This window comes from Rhineura floridana, chromosome 8 (genome assembly GCF_030035675.1).
Source record: "Rhineura floridana isolate rRhiFlo1 chromosome 8, rRhiFlo1.hap2, whole genome shotgun sequence".
In the NCBI taxonomy this organism is placed as follows: Eukaryota; Metazoa; Chordata; class Lepidosauria; order Squamata; family Rhineuridae; genus Rhineura; species Rhineura floridana.
In genome coordinates this window covers 66452947-66473963 of record NC_084487.1, presented here as the reverse complement: position 1 = coordinate 66473963, position 21017 = coordinate 66452947, and the positions used below count along the sequence as shown (strand labels likewise).

Here is a 21017-nt window from a genome sequence, read left to right as displayed (position 1 = left end):
ACACACTGCATGCTGGGATGCCTGTCATGTAAGCAGCTGCAGCTAGTGAAAAACTCCTGCAATCTTCCAGGTTCCCAGCCTTGATAACGGATTATTTCTAGTACCATTTATCATAGAAATTAATGCTAAACTTCTACTACATTCCACTAGAATTCTGGAGCTAGCTTGTGCGTCGTGTGAAAGATCAAATATAATGCGCAAATTACCAGGTAAGAAATCATCAGAATAATGGAATAAAGTGCAGTGTGAAAGCAGCCACTAAATACCAAAACTGTACAAAGGCCTGGATAAAGAAATAAGTCTTTCTTTATTATTGATTTGTTTTACATAACAAAACATATACTGTTTGATCCTAACAAAACCTCAAAGCAGTTGAAAGAAATACTAAAAGTATCAATAAAAACAGTTAAAAACAAATAACTAAAAACATTTAAAAGACAATTAAAATCAGCAATAAACGAAAGAGATTACAACACATCAACGTATATGTGTCTGGATAGGCTTGCCTAATCAAATACATTTTAAGCAGATGACAAAAAAAATACAGTGAAGGCACCTGCCTGATATCAATAGGCAAGGAGTTCCAAAGTGTAGGTCTGACACACTAAAAGTCTTTCTTTGTGGTTGCCAGCCGTTTTGGTCCATGGACACATTTGCAAACTGGAGAAACTCAGTCATTCCATTGAAGCTCACATGGCAATCTATTCTGTTGGCTTCAGTAGAATGCCTTTTTAGTTTAGCAATGGGAGGAATGGAGGAGGGGACTCTGCAGACAGAGACACCAGGGAAGGCTTCTGCAGGGGCGTGTGGACCTGTGAGTGCCACACTGGTGACCCTTGCTTTAGCTGGTGTCAAAAGCTCAGAAGAGCCAGGCCTAGCTGTATCTCTGAGGGGATGATGTTCCATAGGCTGGGAATCACTAGAGAATGATGTTCCCATAGTAACGTGGGGGGAGATTTGCCCTCACCCTTTTTCCGAGAAGAAAAGGCTGGTTTCTCCTGATGGGATGGGTGAAATGGAGGGGACACATGATGACCTCTCACCTATGGGGAGAGACACGGCAGAGCTGTAAAGCCTGGTCTGCCCCTCCAAACCTCCTTCTTGTATTTTGTTTGTGCCCTCCCTCCCTCCCTCCCTCCCTCCCTCCCTCCCTTTCTACATGCAGTATGGGCTATGCCGGTCATCTATTTGGGGCCAAGTAGGAATTTTTTAGTTGGGCCCCCTTGTTGGAGCACTCCAGGTTTTGCCTACTTCATGCTGTTGGGTTTAATTTGTTTGGCTTTTAGGGAAAGGTGTGGCTGATAGCCTGTTGTGGCATTGAGTTTGGGCAGGTGAGGAAATCGGGAGTTGCAGTTAGGTCTACTGAGCCATTATTGGCTAAGAGACACCCTTTAGAGATCCGCCAGGCCTTTGGTCTGGGGTGAACTGAGGGGTGCCCCTTTGTGGACTACCATGCTCATTGGGGTGAATGTGAGTACTGCGGAGGCAGGGTGCGCATGGAGGATCCATGCCCATAGCTCACCTAGCAAAAAGAAAAAGTTATTCCACATCCTTGGCAGGGGAGGGGGTCACAGCTATGAGCTCCAGGGGACTGGGAGGAGACTTCCCAAGACTTCCCTACCAGAAGAATTCCTTACCTGCCCACATGTTCTAATTTAGTTAATTAGAAATCTTTGATTCTAATTTGACTATAGTTATATTTTAATAAATATAACATTCAATCCAGTGACTGGTCTCCATGTCTTCTTCCTGGGTGTGGTGGCAAAAGCCATCTCCTGGGTTGCCACAGAGCAGATTTCCGCTGGTTATGATAAAACCCGAAGGGCCTGTCCTGATGAACTTAACTCATGGATTGCTCTGTATGGGAGATGTTCCTTCAACTATTTAGGTCTGAAGTTGTATAGGGCTTTATATGTCAGGAGGCAGTGTGGTGTAGTGGTTGGAGTGTTCGATGAGGACATGGGAAACCAGGATTCAAATCAGTCATGAAATGACTTGAGCCAGTCACAGTCCCTCAATCTAATCTACCTCACAGACTTGTTGGGAAGATACAATGGGGAGGGGGAAGACCAAGTCCAACAACATGAGTTCCTTGGAAGAAAGGTGGGATAGAAATGGAATAATAAACAAATAAATAATAGCTAGCCCATTGAATTCAGCTGAAATTCATCTTCTGCACAACTATGAAAGAAGCACCTACACTTTCTCAGTTGGCCTCCCTACATGCACGATCAGTCAGGAAGTCCCATCACTACAAGGGCAGAGAGTCTGAATGTGAAGGACCATTAATGCCAAGTTTGAATTCAACAGAATAGTGGCCGCAAGGGGATAGAGAAGGGGTAAGATACTGTTAATGGTGGAAGCAAAGATGAGTGAAGAAGACACTGCATAAGGAAGCATCACGAGTACATGTCTGCACAGAAGTAAGCTCTAATGAATTAAATGGGGCTTACTTCCATGAAAGTGTATATTTGATTGAAGGGTAAGAAACAAGGAGAAATGGATGGATTGTACGCACTGTTTTATTGGATTTGTAAGATCTGCAAGCCTTTTGGCATATGGAGTGAAAATTATACATGTGTTTGTATGAATGTGTGTATATGCTGGTGTTTGCGTATAGCAATTTTGTGTGTTTGTGAGATGAAGAGAAGAGTCACAGGCCAGCTGCAAATCTATTACCTGGAACTGACAAATGGATGGAGCTGGTCTTGTAACACCTTATTTGGTCCAGTAAAAAGATTAATCAGATGTTTGAGAAACTGTTTCTCTGTGCTGAGGTAGAGTGTATTCCAGCCTCTAGATAATGCAGAAATCAGTTATACTTGCTAAGTTTCTTTTTCCTGCTTTCCTCAGTTATGGATAGTGCAGATTGCTGTTGTTTTATAGCTTTGGTTAATGTGTTTGCAAATTGCAATGAAGGCATCTAAGAAAATTACTGCATACATCAGTGGAGACAGAAGAAATGGGTTTCCAGTCTGCCTTTGTGTGCCACTTGGGTGCAAATCAGTAGTTCTTATAAAGTGACTAAAATTAGGTATAAATATGCTGTAAAGGTCCTAATACTGTAAAACATTTTAAAAAAAAGTATGGGTAGAAAGATTAGGTTAAATAATGTTGAAGCTAAACACCCCCATAATGTTTCACAAATGCTTTTGAAAAGATTTCATTCATTAGTGGAACCATTACAATCAAAATATTTGCAATTTGTATATTAATATTTCTAGTGGGTTTTATATGAATTGTGTTAATATGGGACATGCCTGTATAGAATCTGGCACTGAAGTTGCTAATTGCTAATTAGCATTAAAGAAACACTCCTGTTAGATGCCCTCTGGTAATGCCTAGTTAATGATGAGGATTTTATAGTAAACACAATTTGAAAACGTCTCCTCTTTGTAATTTTAGGAGGCCTTTTTTTTAGCTGTGTTGAAATTTCTGCATGACTATATTATTATATGACAAGAGTCTCAACTCCACTTCCCCTGGAGTTAGAATTCCTATTAAAGAATTATGTAATTAGACAACTAACTAGGCCTAACATGCCTAATGGATTCATAAAAAAAGTAAACAGTGAAAACCCAGTATCAAGCTACAGAGGCAGCAATTCTGTAGTCACTTACCTGGGAATAACCCCCATTAAGCTCAGTGGGACTTCTGAGCTGAGATCTATATGACTGCCCTGTTAGGCTGAATTTGGGAAGTCCTGTTGGACTGGTCTGCCTGAGACAGAAGCTGCAGTGATTAATCTTAAACAAAATGGTGGCTTCTCTTCCTAGGGAACTGTGTTCTGCCCTATGTGCCACCCACACTCTTTGTTTTGCAGCTGACGCCTCTCTTTGGATGCCACTGTTGAATGAAACATGGCAGGCATGCTTGAGTAGTTCCCCCAATAGCGCAGAATGCCCTCCCAAGAGAGGCACAACAGGCTCTTCTGCTATATTATACAGCCACAAGAGTGGCTGTATACTATAGCCAGTGTGGATTTTTCACATTCTGAATTGTTAAATTTAAAATACCCCCATGCCATTCTGATGCCTCCCATAACCTCATTTCAAAACAAAACCTTATAAAACTTATAGTCCTGAACTCAGAAACGCTTGCTTAACAACCCTGTCAATTTTCATGGCGATACACAAAACAGTCAAAGAGAGAATAGAGAGTTCAAAGTCTAAAAAGAGAGTAAAAAAACCCAGAGCCCTTTTGGACTTTTTTCTGAGAGTTCTCATAATCTGTTGAAATTCATTAAAAATCAGCCATATTCACAGAGTACCTGTAATCCTATTTCTGACCTTGCCCCGTAGTCTGACCTTCATCTTCTGCAGTTTAAAAGTTAAAAAAAATGCCTGGCTGATTTTTAATTAATTTAAGCAATTTTGGCTGGAAGCCAATTATAGTGTCAGGCATGCTCAGTAAGAATCAACTGTCAGTGTTCTAAAAGCCAGACTCCCAGCTGCTTGGCTTGGTTAATCAGGGGGCCACACCCACACCAGACTTTGATTTCACTTGAGACAGTCATGGCTTCCCCCAAAGAATCCTGGGAAGTGTAGTTTGTGAAGGGTGCTGAGAGGAGACTCCTATTCCCCTGACAGAGCTTCAGTGGCCAGAGTGGTTTAACGGTCAGCAGCACTGATTGAAGGTCTGTGAGGGGAACAAGGTGTCTCCTAGCAACCCTCAGCACCCTTCACTAACTACACTTCCCAGGATTCTTTGAGAGAAGCCATGACTGTCCAAAGTGAAATAAAGACCTGGTGTGGATGTGGCCGAGGACAGCTTTGGTTTAAATTTGGGTGGGAGGCTACATGTGCCTACTGTAGCATAAAAAGGTGGGGGAAATGCTGGAATGCAATGATACTGTTCACAATGTTTTCCTTTTGGAAAGGTAACGGGCTTCCCCTCTGCCTAGTGCCCACCTACCCAACCTCCTCCCCTTCCCCTCCTCCTCCCCTCCCTGTGTTGGACTACAACCTGGGAGACCAGGGTTCGAATCCCCACACAGGCATGTATTGTGTTCGCATTTTGCCAAATTTGTAGGGCAGTATAATATCTCAGAGAGGAGGTCAGGTCTCCTGCTCCCCTGGTGCATTCTCTATAGCTGCCCAGTTTCCCTGCTTTTTAAAGTTTGATAGAAATATCTGTGGGCTATAGGTACTTTCTTAAACCGTACGTTTTTTTGCCTATTAGTTAATTCTTTTAGGTCTCAAACTTAGATCTGACTCTTTAAGAAGGCGATTCTTATTCCCAGGATCTGTGATCAGCACCCAAACCAAACCCTTTCATGCAAAAATCCAATCCTTGCTTTCTAGCTCATTGATCAGCAACCTTATTTGGGAGGGGGTAGGGTTTTTTTAGTTGTTTAGGCAATTGGGAGTCAGAAACTCTCCCCAATCTACTGCAAATTTTCCAGAGATCTACCTGTAGATCCTGGTCTACCCATCTCTACCTTAGGACTTTGGGCTCACCAAAAACTGAAATATAAGGCAGTTGCATTGTAAGATGCCATGTGCTATTTTGTAATTATTTGCCTTGAAGCACTTCAATTCTTCCCTGAAAATTGCCCAAAATGTGACTTGTCAAAACCTGAGCTTGTTCTCTGTATTGGGAAGGCAGCTTCAGATTGAATTTTATCTCAGGAATGCCCAAACAATGAAATGTTTTATTGTAAATATGCCCAACACATTTTGGCACGATTGTCATCATCAAGGGCTTATTCATTTATTTCTTTGCAAACTTGTTCAAAAACTTCTGTTTCAAAAGAACTTGCATAGCAAAAAGCAAGTTCTTTTGAAACAGTTGGGGTTTTTTTAATCAAGTTTGCAAAGAGATAAAAGCCCTTGATAAAGGCAATTGTACCGGAACACACTGGGCATATTTGCAATAAATCTTTCCATTGTTTTGGCATCTTGGATATACAGTTCTCTTTCCCTCCCCAACATCCTTGGATGCTTCCTGTTGCTGCTGCTGCTGGTGTGTGTGTTTTCTTTGAATTTCGTATGCAAAGAATGACTCAAGTGACATTCATTCCAGACTAAATGCCATAGTATTACTACCTTCTTTGGTCTCTGTAATATTGAATTGCTGGTGATGCATTTTCTTCTTTAATAGGCCACCTGCAATATCTGTATAATGCTGTGATGTTCCATTGGTGCTGCGGTCAGCATGCTATTCAAATAATTTATTTTTGAATGCAATAAATTTTAGGATGGGGTTCTGAAATGGTTCTGTGTCAAACTGGACACAGAATGTCATCAGTTTTGTGCAGCTTGGTTCATCTTCAATTCTCAACTTAAAAACAACAAATTTGTGTTTTCTAGGTAGTTCTATGGGAAGAAGATATTTTAACAAAGGAGATATTTTAATTATTTCTCACCCCAAGGTATGGAATAGCTGTAGGAACACTACATAGCTGCAGCCCAAAAGACAGTCTATGTGGTTAGGCTTTATTACTGCTCAGTGGTGACAAGCATCACGCTAACAGGGAAACAGCATGTAGCTGGTTGATGAGTGTTTCCGAAACAGACCAGCTTTATAGACATATTTGAAAATAAATATCACATCACTAGGTGCACTAATCTACTTTTCAAGTCTTGTGGAAATCCAAAATTCAGGCTGGAGTCCTATAACCATCCTTACATGGGAGCAAGCCCCATTAAACTCAATGGACTTCTGAGCAGATGCATATAGGATTGTGCTGTTGGTTTTACAAAACCCCTCTGTATATACAAATGCAGATCTGCTTCATGTACAGTGCACTGTCCAGTGATATGAATCAAAATTGGTCATCCTGGTGTAAGAGGTAGTGAAGCATGTATTATATATGTAGTTTCTTTTCCCATCCTTCAGTTCAATTCAAGGCAGCTCATAATTTCAAAAGATAAAAAAAATCAGCATATAATCAAGATAAAAATATAAATACTTAAAAGCTGTAACATACAACTAAGGAACTTTGGAGCTGCATATTTTCAGTTCAGCGGTGACACATTTGGAAAGTCAGATGTTTTAAAATCTGTTTTATATTGAGTTGAATATAATTTTTATCATTTGCATTACAAAAACACTGATAGTACAAGAAGGCTGATCACCATCACTTGTTCTTGTAAACTAGTTTGTTTCTTTTTTAAAATAAAAGCTTTTGTTAGCAGATTGCAGTAAGGGCAATGTCCCAGAATCAGATTGTCTGTAATGATTTAGCGCCAGGTTGTCGTCATCGTTGACTTGCAACATTTTAAAAACACAAACGTAAAATAAAAATAAACATGCACTGCATTATCCATGAGAGATGTCTCCATGGCCGCCCTATTCCCAAGACAGAAAGCTGTCTGCACAAGGCTCCATGGCCTAAATCTGAAACCATTTGAGTGCTATGGAATAATTTACCTTTAGAGTGATGTATTCTGATTTACAGGTGTTTAGTCACAGCCCCACATTTGGTACCTGTGAACTAGTTTCAATGGTTGTGTTTTGATGTAAGCTGCTTAGCTTCTTTCCCTTAATTCTTAATAGCTTCCTTTTGAACAATGCAGCTAGATGGCTAGTCAAGATTATAGGAGCCAGCGTTGTCCTTGGTGGAATGTAACAGGGCTATGAAAACAACTCAGCCGTAGGATTACATTGGTTGATCTGCTGAGGTGATACTCATTATAGAGTTTCATTGGTGAATTGTTGTCCTACATTAATGTTTTGTTGTTGAAAGCTATGAACACACTTGACTTTTATTTGATTTTTTTTTGTCAGCAAAAAATATTAGTTGCATTTGAAAAGTCATTGTAATGTGTTGCAGCTTCTTCTGTGACAAAAGCAACCAGATGTTGGCCAAATCATTACAGAAGGCCTATATGAGTTTATGGTTATTATTGTTGTTGTTGTTATCATCTTTATTTATACCCCGCCCTTTTTCCAAACTGGAACTCAAGGCGGTTTAAATGCAAGGCAGACTTATTATACTACTATAGTGAGCATGGATTTTTCGCATTCCGCAATGTTAAATTGAAAATACCCCCATGCCATTCTGATGGTTTCCATAAGCTCATTTCAAAACAAAACCTTACAAAATGTATAGTCCTGAACACAGAAATGCTTGCTTAACAACCCTCTAAATTTTCATGGTGATACACAAAACAATCAGAGAGAATCAAGAATTCAAAGTGTAAAAAGAGAGAGAGAAAAAAAACAGACTCCTTTGGGTCTTTTTTCTGTCAGAGTTCTCATAATCTGCTGAGATTAATTAAAATCAGACATGTACCTGTAATCCTATTTCTGACCTTGCCCCATACTCTGACCTTCATCTTTAAAAGTTAAAAAAATGCCTGGCTAATCTTTAATTAATTTAATAAATTTTGGCTTGAACTCAATGATAATGTCGGGCACACTCAGTAAGAACCAACTGTCAGTGTTCTAAAAGCCAGACTCATAGCTGCTGGGCTTGGCTAATCAAGGGCCACACCAGACTTTGATTTCACTTGAGACAGTCATGGCTTCCCCCAAAGAATCCTGGGAGGTGTAGTTTGTGAAGGGTGCTGACAGGAGACTCCTATTCCCCTGACAGAGCTTCAGTGGCCAGAGTGGTTTAATAGTCAACCACTCTGATTGAAGCTATCTGAGTGGAACAGGGCATCTCCTAGCAACTCTCAGCACCCTTCACTAACTACTCTTTCCACGATTCTTTGGGAGAAGCCATGACTTCCTAAAGTGAAATAGCAGTCTGGTGTGGATGTGGCCATTTGGTGGGAGGTTACATTTGCCTGCTGTAGAATAAAAAAGGGAGGGGAACCCTGAAAAAAAGGTGATACTGTTCACAATGTTTTCCTTTTGGAAAGGAAAGGGGCTTCCTCTCTCCCCAGGCACATTTTACCAAATTCTTCCAAGCTACACAGGAAGTGGATTGGACTGTGAAAGACCAACCCAAATTGTGTTTGCTTTTTGACAATTGTGTAGGGCAGTACAATATCTCAGGGAGGAGATCAGGTCTCCTGCTCCCCTGGTGCATTCACTATAGCTGTCCAATTTCCCTGCTTTTTGAAGTTTGATAGAAATATCTGTTGGCTATAGTTACATTCTTAAACCATAAGGGTTTTTGCCTATTAGTGAATATAGACATTCAATATGCCACATACAGTGTGCAAAAGTTATATATTTAGAATGGATTGTGAAGGGGTGAAAATGAGAAAGAATAGATGGATGATGAGTGTGGGGGGGTGAATGAGGTGTGCATGAGAGAAGCAATTTGAATTGATAGAAGAATTGAATGAAAAAAATGTCTGTATGCTTGTATATGTGACTGGATGGGGTCTGATGTGTGTGAGAGAGAAAGTTGGGGGAGGGAGAGACCTGCATTCTTTGAGAAATATCTAAATAGTTAAGACTTCATTTCTGTTCTCCTTTTAACTCAGATAGTTTAATATATACTAGTACTACATTATATTTTAGAAGAGTAAAGGGGGGGAGTTATTTTATATTTTGTTTCTGTATGCTATGAAATTATTAAAAGGACAGCCGCAAAGGCTTGTTTATGCCACCTGTAGTCAGCAAAACATTGGATTAATTTGTCTATAAAATATATGGTGACATTTAAGTGATGTTGACATCAATTTATTTTACTGGGACAAAATGAAGTTACCTGAGGTCTTGTGTTAACTGATGCTCATTAATGGTTTTATAAAAGAGAATACCTTGAATTGCCATTTTTACAATCTTGTAAAAACCACTTCTCCCATAACCTAAAACCTGCAAGGGAGCAGGTTTTGAATTGGGTACATTTCATGCAGGCTTTTTAATCTTCTTGGAGATTATTTTAGGTTAGTGGTGTGTTTTAAAATGTATAAGATAATAAATGAAATTAATAAAGCCCCACTTACCTGCGCAGCATGGATAAGCAGGGCATAGTTGTGAGGAGGGAGCGATGCTGCCATGGCCATCTTCGTTAAGGGCAACGCTGCGACACGTGACGTTATGCGTGTGTGACGTGCGGCAGGGAGGGGAGGGGCCATGGGCCTATTTAAGGCCAGGCCGCCCCTCATACCTCCTCTTTCGGCAAGCGACACCCACCCCGCCCTCTCTCTCTTATTGTGTGTTCAATGGTCGCTTCGGGGCCGAGTAGGAATTTTTACCCTGCCCACCCTTGTTTGGCGGGAAGGTTTTTTGCCTACTCCACACTGTGAGAGTGGGATGGAATCGGGTTAGGGGGCGTTGTGATTAATAGGTGAATTTGGCTATTTTGTTATGGTCGAAGTTTAATTGCCCTAGGAGGGCAGTTTATAATTGGAGCACTGGTGTGGGAAGGTGCGGAAAGGGAAATAGGTAAGGACAGCTTGGTGGCCCCCTTAGGCACCTTTGGAGGTGATTGGCGGTTCCAGAGGCCTGTCTGTCAGAGCTTTGCGGCTTGAGGGCAGGATATGGGCTGCTTTTGGGACCAACTTAACTCATCCACCTGAGGGTTGTGCAGCCCCGGGGGGTGGTGACCTGAGAAGGCCCCCCTACTCACCTACTGGGTGTGGCTGGCGGAAGGGGTAAGCAGATGGGGCTTGCCCTTGTCCCCAGCAGGGGCTAGTCGCCTGTGAGCTGTATGGCAAGATGCTTCCTTATAGATAGTTCTGCACCTAGGTTTCCCTCTGCAGGTCACTTTAAAAGGTGTTTTTGTATAGTTTAATAAAGTGGCCCTTGTTCAACCCAAGCTGATGTGTCCTTGTCTTATTTCGCCCCTTCACTCGCAGATGAAAATGTTAATAATATCATTATATTTTTCATTCCAATATCCTTTTCAGCCATTTTCTCTCAAAACTGATTTACCCTGTCATCACTGTCTTACCAGCTATCATTAGTTATTTATTTAATTGTTGACATATCCCAAATCCTTAGCATCTAGAAGGAGAAGATATTTCTTCATTAAGAATTCGTTAAATCCCTATTTGGGCAAATATGGGGTGGCAATGTCTGTAAAGGGGAGACTGCTGTTTGGCCATGATCAGGGTTCCCACATGTGGTGGGAGCTTATGTACACAATAGGCTTGCCCCTTCAGGTGCGTTCCCCAGTGCATGGGGGGCAAGAGGCAGGGCAGCAGGCATTCACCTCTCCATGCAATTACAGTCACATGAAGGAAGGGCATACCCAAATAGGACTTAACAAAATACATGTTCCAAATTCAGTCAGACCCTTTACGTTGCCATCTAATAGCACAATTATGTCTAATGAAACAGAAAAACTTAACTTTTTATTTTCAAACATGGATTTCCTGAATTTTTAATAATTAGGCATCTCTATCTTAACCAGTTTTTATCATTGTTGAGATTAATGGTTTCAGTATATCCACTTGCTATCCTACTCCTATTTGTGTGTGTGTTTCTACTGTTGCCTGAAGAGTGCTATATGGGAGGCCTTTCTGGACCTAGCTTCCATACCTAATATGGATTAGATTGCCTCACCAATAATTCACTTGCACTCATCTCCGACTCTCCTTTAAGAACCGTAACACTCAGATACTTGGAAGTACATCAATTTGGAACTATAGTTTTCAATGCCAGGGTAAAAGCAGGGTAAAAACAGGAACCCAAGATACAAGCTCTTTGTGCAAATGTAGACTCCGCACTTGATTCCTGATTCAAGGGATGTTTTTGCAACACTGTGGTATACCTGTTGCCTATGCCATGAGTTTGCTTTCAGCTGAACTGCTGTAAGAGAGAATGATTTTGTGGGTAAATAAAAGTGTCATGGTGAAGTAATTAACAGTTTTCTCTCCTGAAAAGGGAGTCTTGTGATGCCCACTGATTCCTGTGATTGTTTATTGATCAAGGAGTTATGATACAGAGCCAACTGTTGTTATGGTTCAGTTATCAGAGTAGTACGTTGTCAAATGATGTGCTCTTTTGACATGGGATCAAACTGAGAATGAAACAGAAATTGTAGAGGGCTGTAAATCCATCAACCTGAGCCAAGGGGAGCTAGAAGCCTCCCAGAATTTTTGTCCTTGACAGTGTTTCGTGTGTGCTGTCTGCAGAATAAGGTGACTAAAATTTGAATCTCTGAAATAAGGACAGAAAAAAATAGAATAGTACAGTATCATCTTTTTTTGCTAAAATGATGTTAACATCTGACTCAGTGGCAACGGTGGCCAAACTAGAAAGAAGGAATTTATCTTCTATTGGTGCGCTTGATTCAGACATGTCAGAAATTGTGCAGAGGTACATAGAATCACAGGAATCTGCCTTATAGTAGTGAGTCAGACCATTCTTCCATCTAGCTCAGTGTTGTCTACACCATTGTTCTTCAACGGTGGGTCCCCAGATGTTGTTGAACTACAACTCTCATCATTCCCAGACAGCATGGTCAGGGATGATGGGAGCTGTGTCCCATCAACATCTGGGGACCAAGGTTGAAGAACACTGGTCTACACTGACTAGCAGAGCTCTCCAGGATTTCAGGCAGGAGTCTGTCCCAGCCCTACCTGGAGATGCCAGGAACTGAACTTCTGCATGCAAATCAGATGCGCTACCACTGAGCTTCAGCCATTCCTCCAGGTGGTACATGTAGGCAGAGAGAAGAGAAGATCCCCACTGGATTTTTTTTTCCTATTTATTAACAATATTTACAGATTGCCTTATGAAAAGCATCTAAGGGCAGCTCACAACAAGAAGGAAAATAATTTAAAATTCAATAGCAATAATGGAATGATGCAATATGGGAACAAACATTTGAAAACTGCTCAGGTTATTTATTTATTTATCTGTTTGTTTGTTTGTTTGTTTATTGCTTTTATATCCTGCCCTTCTTCAGGAGCTCAGGACAGCAAACACATTAACAAAACACTTAAATAACAACAACAAGCATTCTAAAAACAATTAAAACATTCTAAAAAGAGTTGCAGATAAAAAATTCTTCCATCTAGTGATCTCTGGGTTGCCAGGAACAGTGTGTTTCAGCCATCAAATGCCTGGGTAAACAGGAACGTTTTCAAATTCCTCCTAAAAGTTAATAATGATGGAGACAGACATACCTCACCAGCAAGGGCATTCCACAAATGGGGAGCCACAACTGAAAAGGCCCTGTCACCTTGGGCATTTGGGCCAGATTCAGAAGCTTGAGATTGAATTTAGGAATCATGGGGAGTCCTTTCTAAATGATTATTTTTTTCCAAGTTCTTCTAGGGATTTTATCAGTCTCTGTTCAATACGATTGTTTTCTTGGAGCATTTTGGTTGTCTCAGAAGCAAGGGTCTCACAAACAGAACAGTTCTCACATCGCACAATGTGAAGTGGGCTGTAATAATGTTGCCCTGCTCTCGACTTGCATTAAGAAGTTGCCAAATAACAAGTTAGACTGTTGGTCCATTCAGCTCATTTTTGTCTGCACTGACTGGCAGCCTTTCCAGCCTTACCAGTAGATGCCAGGGATTGCACCTGGAATCTTCTGCAAGCAAAGCATGTGCTCTGTGATACGTGGCTATCCAATATCACACTGCTTCATTTTTCTTCTGCCCCGCTTCCTTTGTGGCATTGCAGAGATGTCCTAACTAAATGCACATTTGTAACTCCTGCAGTTAGCATTCAACCACTCATCAAGGCCAAAAAAACATACTTCCTCTGGCCAAATAGATTACTAGTTTACAACTCAAGCTTCCTGGGGTCACAAAGTCAGGTGAACCTTGATAATGCATCCCCCCCCCACCCTCACCACAAAATACTGTGCATTGATATTTTACTTTGGTCCTGTATGCTGCTGACCACTACTGGTATTGTGGTTAATGTTGTAATCAAAACCAAACATGAAGGCTATTTAGACCTCTCGGGTGCTTTTACATTCTAGCTTCTGTCATGTTACAGCAAAATCCTGAGTCCGGAGAGCAATGACCTGCATGGTGGCATTTTGACAGTAATCTCTGCTTGCTGACTGCTGCTCCAAGAATAAAAATTTAAAGTGTAAAATTTAATGAAATCCTTCAGAATTAAGTGCTTACTGTGCCGAGGAAATTGCATTATCAACCTTCTCTCTGTACTAGTAAGCATAAGGTTTGGTTTCTCAGTAGGAGAGTGTCCAAGAGAGGCAACTCTGAGTCCATCAATAATTTACATTTTGTTCCTTACTAGCCTGGTATTTGGGATTTTGTTGCCATAGCAATCCATCTGGGCTAGGGTAGTGTTTTAAGTGGTGGTTGTATAGGGATTCATAGTGTGTGCTTTAAAATCTTGTGCGCCAAACTAATTCACAGATCTGTACTGCAATTTATTAGAGATGCTGTTAAAAACACTGTTGCTCACTCTTACAAGGCCTCTGTGAAATATCTGAATATGGTTAAGGATATTAAAATTGCAGAGCAGCCAAAGAAGTTCATTGTATGAGGCTGCTAATCCATGCAATTTAGAATTTAAAAAAATTGTTGCTGTGGAAAAAAATTGAAAGAGGTGATCTTGATTTAAGCCACAGTTCTTCAACTTTGGGTTCCCAGATGTTGTTGGACTACAGTTCCCATGATCCTTGGCCATTGGCTAAGTTGGTTGGGGTTGATGGGAGTTGTAGTCTGACAACATTTGGGGACCCAAGTTTGAAGAACTCGCAATCCTGTGCAAGTTTACTGAGAAGTCCTACTTTGCTTAATGATCTTACTCCTAGATATGTATGCATAGGATTACTGCTTCAGACTGCTTTGGATTGTACATAAGATATAAATTTGTATTAAAATCATTAACTCAGCTGTGTTACATCTATTTATCTTAGGTCACAATTCACATTATAATTTGTTGTAATGCAGGGGTGGTGAACCCACAGCCAACAGGCTGGATCAGGCCCACCAAGACATCTGAAGTAGCCCACAGTCCCTTGCAAATGTTCCTCTTGCACCTTTTTGTTTCCTGAGTACCTTCAATTTGCTAGTAAGGGTGGCTCACAAGAAGAAGAGGTGCAGTTGCAAGGTCAGGAAGAGCAACCTTTGCAAAGTATCTTCTTTCTAATCACAGCTCTGGGCTGGGAGGAGAGGTTTCTCTCTGCTCGACCCAACCCAGTGCAGCTGAGACAGTTGTTTGCCTCCCCCATTGCAGTACACATAGGGCTTGGTTTCTTAGTAGAAGAATGTCCAAGGAAGACCACCTCAAAGCCACCAATAATTTACATATTTGATACTTAAATTCCTAGTATTTGGAATTTTGTTGCCAGAGTAACACAGTTCTGCCTCAGTTCTTCAGAGGACAAACTCTTATGGGCAGAGGCATTGATTTTCCCCTCCACTGCAGCTGGGGAGTGACTGCTATTTCCTGTAGCCACTAGTCAGTGATTTTCTCCACCATCCAGCACTTCCCCCCTCCCTTCGCAGCATTGGGCTGGGCTGGGAAGAGAGGAACCTCTTTCCCCAATCCAGTATGGCAATGGGCGTGAAGTCACTCTCTCTGCATTTCAGAGATCAGTCTCTTTTTTTTTTTTTTACAATAATTTTTATTCAAATTTTCATAAAACATACAAAACAAAATCATAAAACATTCAAAGACAAAAAACAAAACAAAACAAAAATGATTAAACAAAAAAATAAAATGTTGACTTCCCATTTGTCGCAGATCAAATCAGTTATAGGTCTACAATATATAACAATCCTGTCTCTTAAATTATATTATAAAATCACTTTCCTCCACTAGTTATCTTAATTAATCATCAAATCTCATAAACATTACTTTATTCTTTCCACAAAAAGTCAAAGAGAGGTTTCAATTCTTTAAGAAATATATCTATCAATTTTTCTCCAAATAAACATGTCGATTAATCCATCTCGTTAATAATAATAATAATCTTATTGTCATAACCATAGTCCAAATAAACATATCGATTAATCCATCTCATCAAAATCTGTTAGGTCCAATAATTTCAATAGCCATTATTCCATTATCCATATTAATTCCATCTTCCATCTTCAATAGTCCTGTTAAGTCCAGTAATTTCAGTGTCCAATCTTCCATTATCAGTATTCCATAATAATCTTGCTGTCATAGCCATAGTCATATAATAAGAGTCTGATGGGAATTTCCTCTATCCCAAATATTTTCTTGCCATCAATTCTGAATAAGTTGCTGAAATATTGTTGTAAAGTCATATCTCTGTTCTTCTTTTTTACAAAATGCACTGGCTCATCTCTTGAGAGTTTTTCCATTGTCACATGGCTGCAGTTAATTCCATAGATTTTCTCTATATCAAGCTCCATCACGTCATTCCAGTCCAGAAGATTATCCAAGCCATTGATAACTTTATCTCTAATATCTTCATTAATTTCTTCAGAGATAACGTTAAATTCCAAACAGTAGATTTTATTTCTAATATCCATAAACTCCAGATCTTTTTCCAATTCCACATTTGTTCCGATCTCCAGGGCTTGTATCTTCCCTTTATTTTTTCTTTTCTCATCTCTGATCTCATTCTCCTCTCTCACAGGATCCCCTATTTCTTTAAGCTCCTGCGTCATTTTGCTCAGTTCAATTTTCAGCTCCTTACTGCCCTGTCGCAGGGTTTGTTTCGTTATCTCAATCTCATCCATTATTTTCTGAAACATAATTACTTCCAGATTCTCAGCCACTTTCTTGATTGCCATTTTTAAAACCACGAAAACAAAACAAAACAAAAATAAAGAAGAACCACTTCTTATTTCAGCAACAATTGGGTTAATATTCCAGGCTTGATGACATCACAGTATAAACAGAGCAGCCTGCCTTATCTCTCTATGTTCAAGAATACAAAACAAATTTAGTTCCCAGCATCAAAACAGTTAGTGGCGTCGTGAAGAAGCAGATTCGTCAAAATAAAATAGACCAAAAAGAGAATAGTCCCAGACAATATAATGTTCCTCGGAATAGAAATCCCTCTTCTGTTTATATCTTTAGAATGCACTTCCAGGACAGCTTTTTGCAATAGAAACAGAGATAAGCTGTTAATTTCGTGAATAACAGAGAAGAGTTATAGCTCACCCAGAAGTTCTTTAAAGCTGATTCATTTGACAAATCTCTTTTTGCTGCAACAATTTAAACCAAGTAAAAAAAATAATAGAAAGAAGGGTGCTTGCCTGTTAGTCCGTTTTCTCTTTGAAGAAAAGATAAACGTATCGCATTAATCAGATAGAGCTTGTTCGGAAGTCCGTCCGGCATTGCTGGCTGGACCTTTTCTCATAAATTAATGAAATCCAGTCCTCCCAACAAAAACAGGCTTTTGAGGTTGATCTCTACGTTTCTCCCTGCCCGGGAGAAATTTCATCAGTCAAAACAAAAATGTTCTGACTGATTTATATCTGAATAAGCTTCTTTTGAGGTGGGAGCCCGTCTCAAAAGCAGGCACAAGCGAAGTCACCCTTCCCGGAAGTCTCCATTTCAGAGATCAGTCTCAATGCATTACATGTGGTGTGTGTGCCTGCTTGCCAGCTTGTCTGCATTTATATGGTGAATACATATGTGTGTGTGTGCTCTGTATGAGTGTGGGATGTCAGGGCTCACTTTGGCAATGTCCACTTTCACTTGGCCATGCCTACCAATGGCACGTAGCCCTTGGAGGCTTGGCCAATAGCGAATGCAGCCCTCGGGTAGAAAAAAATTAACCACCTAATGACTATGATAGTAATGGTTATCATGTGACCATCTTATGTACTTCACTGCTTAATGATATGTTGATGTTTCCTCAGTGGGGAAAAATATCTGGAAGCTGTTTCTTAAATGCTCCATTATGTTTTGGAGCTACTGTTAGTCAGACCCTGCTTACCATCAAAGATAGCTCTGAAATCAATTTTCAAGTAGTTGCAAAATGAGATCATTGCCAGGGAGAAAGGTCTAATTCTTAACAGCTGCCACAAAGAAGGTGCTTGGAGGACTACATTTTGATACTTGCTTTTTGAGGGAACTGAAGCTGCTTCCCATGCAAGCACCATCAGTCTAGGTGCCTGTCTGCTCACTCACACTCAACATCTGAACAGACATTGCTATCATGTCCCCTGCCTCAGGAACTCAACGTTGGCCTAAAGAGGACATGGATTCAGATATTGACTCACTGGTTGTTCACGCAAGGCAGCCTTTCCCAACCGGTGTGCCTCCAGATGTTGTTGGACCACAACTCCCATCAGCCTCAGCCATTGGCAATGCTGGCAAAGGCTGATGGGAGTTGTGGTCCAACAACATCTGGACGCACACTGGTTGGGAAAGGTTGACACAAGGGGAAGCCCTCAGCACCCTTTCCGTGTGACTCTTCCATCGTCTTCAGACTCTGTGAATGACTCCTTCTGCTCCATTGCCACACAGGAACATGTGGCAGCAGAATCAGCTATGTGCCCTTTAAAGACTACATACAGTTCTCCCAAGGGAGTGGAGCCACTATGAGGGAAAGCCCTGCAAGCCTTAAGCCTTTAGATGCCTCTGGTCCTTGCTGGCTTGCTTGTTTGCTTATTTATTTATTTATTAGATTTATATCCCCCCTTCCTCTCAGTAGGAGCCCGGGGCAGCACTCAGATAAGCTGAGATAAGCTCTTCCATATGTCTGTCAGCAGGTCTCACTCAGAGTTGCACAGGAACCTGGTCTGCCTTGACATGCTTAGACTCAACGTAACCTACCATGGCTTTACCTGACCTGACTAGAATAGGCTTAGGGTCCCCCATGGGCCCCTAGAGCCAGCCCAAGACTAAGCTGCCCTAAGTGGAGCCCAAATGGTGTGAATGCACTAGCCAAGGCAAAAATTCTGATTGCCAGATTCTTCCCGTCAGTTGCTTTAATGGAGTTAAGTGCCTCCTCCCAGCATAGGAATGTTGGAGAATTCCATCAGAAATGGAAACATGAGCAGAAATTGCCACAATTTGCATGTCCATCGAGGTCAGGAACAGAAATCATGCAAGCACATTCCTGCATTGTTTTTGCTGTGAGATGAACAATTAGGTTTTCATGAAAGCTGAACTGCAGTGGATCAGAAACAGCACTGATTGCAACGAACAGGACGGAAATCACTCCCTACATCCCTAGCCTAAAAGCAAAGGAAGCCCCCCTCTTTCCTGCAGGAAAGTCAGGCAGGGAGCTTCTAGCAATGCTGGGAAAGGGTCTAGCTCTTATGCTGAGAAACAGCTTAATCTGTCTCCCTCTCCCTTCTTCTCTTTCCTGTAGGAAAGAAAGGTAGTGTGGGGCATACCAGCTTCAACAAATGGTAGGTGTTGAGGCTCCTAGAGACAGTTCTATTTCTGTGACTGTACACATCGGAACAGAGTACTGCCACTTTTTTTGCTGCTCATGACAACCATTTTCTGCTGACACCAATGGCACTTTTATTAAAGTATGGGTACTGGCATCTCATTTTTTGCACGCACACACAAAAACACCTCACTACTGCCTAAAAGAGTTATGAAGGATTTGATCTTCCCACTTTAAAAGGATTTAACTGGTAGATCAACTGGTGTTAAGTTAGAATTCTGCACGAAGGAAGAGGATGGCTGTATTATTAGAAGGGTAGCCCTTTTTTAGTTTGGTAATCAAAATAAGAACTTAGGTGACCTCAGAGTGAGTTTTGGAAGGATGTAAAGTTTTTTATGGCTTGTTTTATGCTTCATGCTATATGTAAAATTCCATGTTATTGTGTATTACTTCAGTTGTATTGTAGAATGGGTCTATGATTATATAAATAAATCTGATCTGATCTGATTGTATATGTGAAGCCAATACCTAGTGTTTCTCCCTCGACTGTTGCTTGGCTGTTTGAACAGTGTTTGTCAATGTCAGGGACACTTTTCAGGCATCACCAAAATCAGATCTCCATGTACTCCCCCCTCCCCAGATTCTTACAAGTAAATTAAGTAGAAGATGCAGATTATTTACATGATTGCTTCAGGGTCTCAAGGGAATCTTTTCCAGACACCATTTGTAAAAATGTACAGAATATGCTTCAAAGTGATATTGCAAAATCCAATCGGGCATAGCTAAAATCATTTTATTTTATTGGTATTGCTAATGGATTTTGTTTTTTAAAAATAACTGTTTCCTCTGAAACAATATTGAAATGAAAACCAGATCTTGCAAGACAAGTTGACAGATGCTGCAAGAGCAGCTTAGGAAATATAGCTGTCATTACAAAAGCTCCCCTTGTACTAGAACCCACAGGATACATAGCCATGGTTGACTGAATAAATGTTCCAGCACATTGTATAAAATATTTTTGTTTAAGAATAAGAAATACAAAGCAAATGGGTACTGTTTATGTAAGATAATATTTTTCTTGCTTTGTTGAAGTATTTCTCCTTTTCCTTGTTTGATTTCTTCATTATATACTGTACGTAAAATTCTGAGAGTACCTGGTGGGAAGTATAGACAGATTTATGTCCCAATACTTGTACTTATGTATATTTATTTTAAGCATTCTCACACTACTTTGTTGTTGTTAACAATTTTATTGACAAGGTGGCTCCGTTTTATACAAAGAAAACATCACCCTCTCTCCTTTCCTATCCTCCCTCTTTCCATCTTACTCTCTGATGTAGTCATTATAACGTCAATCTGAAAAATTAACAATACACTGTATAATACATGCATGGGGGGGAGATGGCTTTTCACCATGGTTGTGAGAAACATTGGGTTGTATCTGATGCTGGTCCCCCTCAGAGCAGATCCATTGAAATTAATAACCATGGCTAACTTTGGCCCATTAATTTCAATGGGTGTATTCTGAGTAGAATTTAGCAGAATTCAAACCATTGTTCTATTTCACTTTTTTTTTTTTTTTACAAATGTTCAGATAAGGAAACCCTACTTATACTTTCCGCCTTGTGCTATTAGCCAACTGTCACCACACAGGGGTCAATTAATAAACAATGTTTCACTTGTGAAATTGACAAAATAAAAACCATCTATTTTATTACTTTACTTAAGCAAAAGTGACTGTACAGCCCTCAGCAATCTTCAGGCACCCAAATTCAAAGGGGGTAAACAAAACCTAAATTGTAAATAAACACAATATATTGAGACTGGACGTACAACTTCTTTAAAATCATAACGAGGCCACCAAGGTCTTACTAAAAATTCTCTCAGCCTCTTCTATTCTGAA

The 21017-nt window shown here is 40.5% G+C and overlaps 1 protein-coding gene across 4 annotated transcripts in view; it reads left to right on the top strand.

Annotated features, from left to right (window-relative positions):
- SYT1 (synaptotagmin 1) overlaps window positions 1-21017 on the top strand; it is a 533241-nt gene that overhangs the window by 195639 nt on the left and 316585 nt on the right. The window contains exon 1 of one of the 4 annotated variants that reach the window (XM_061639660.1): window positions 19089-19130. The exons of the other annotated variants lie outside the window; for them this stretch is intronic. The gene's annotated coding sequence lies outside the window, so the exon portion shown is untranslated. Of the gene's footprint in view, window positions 1-19088; window positions 19131-21017 lie in introns of those variants that run through there. 4 annotated transcript variants of the gene reach the window in all.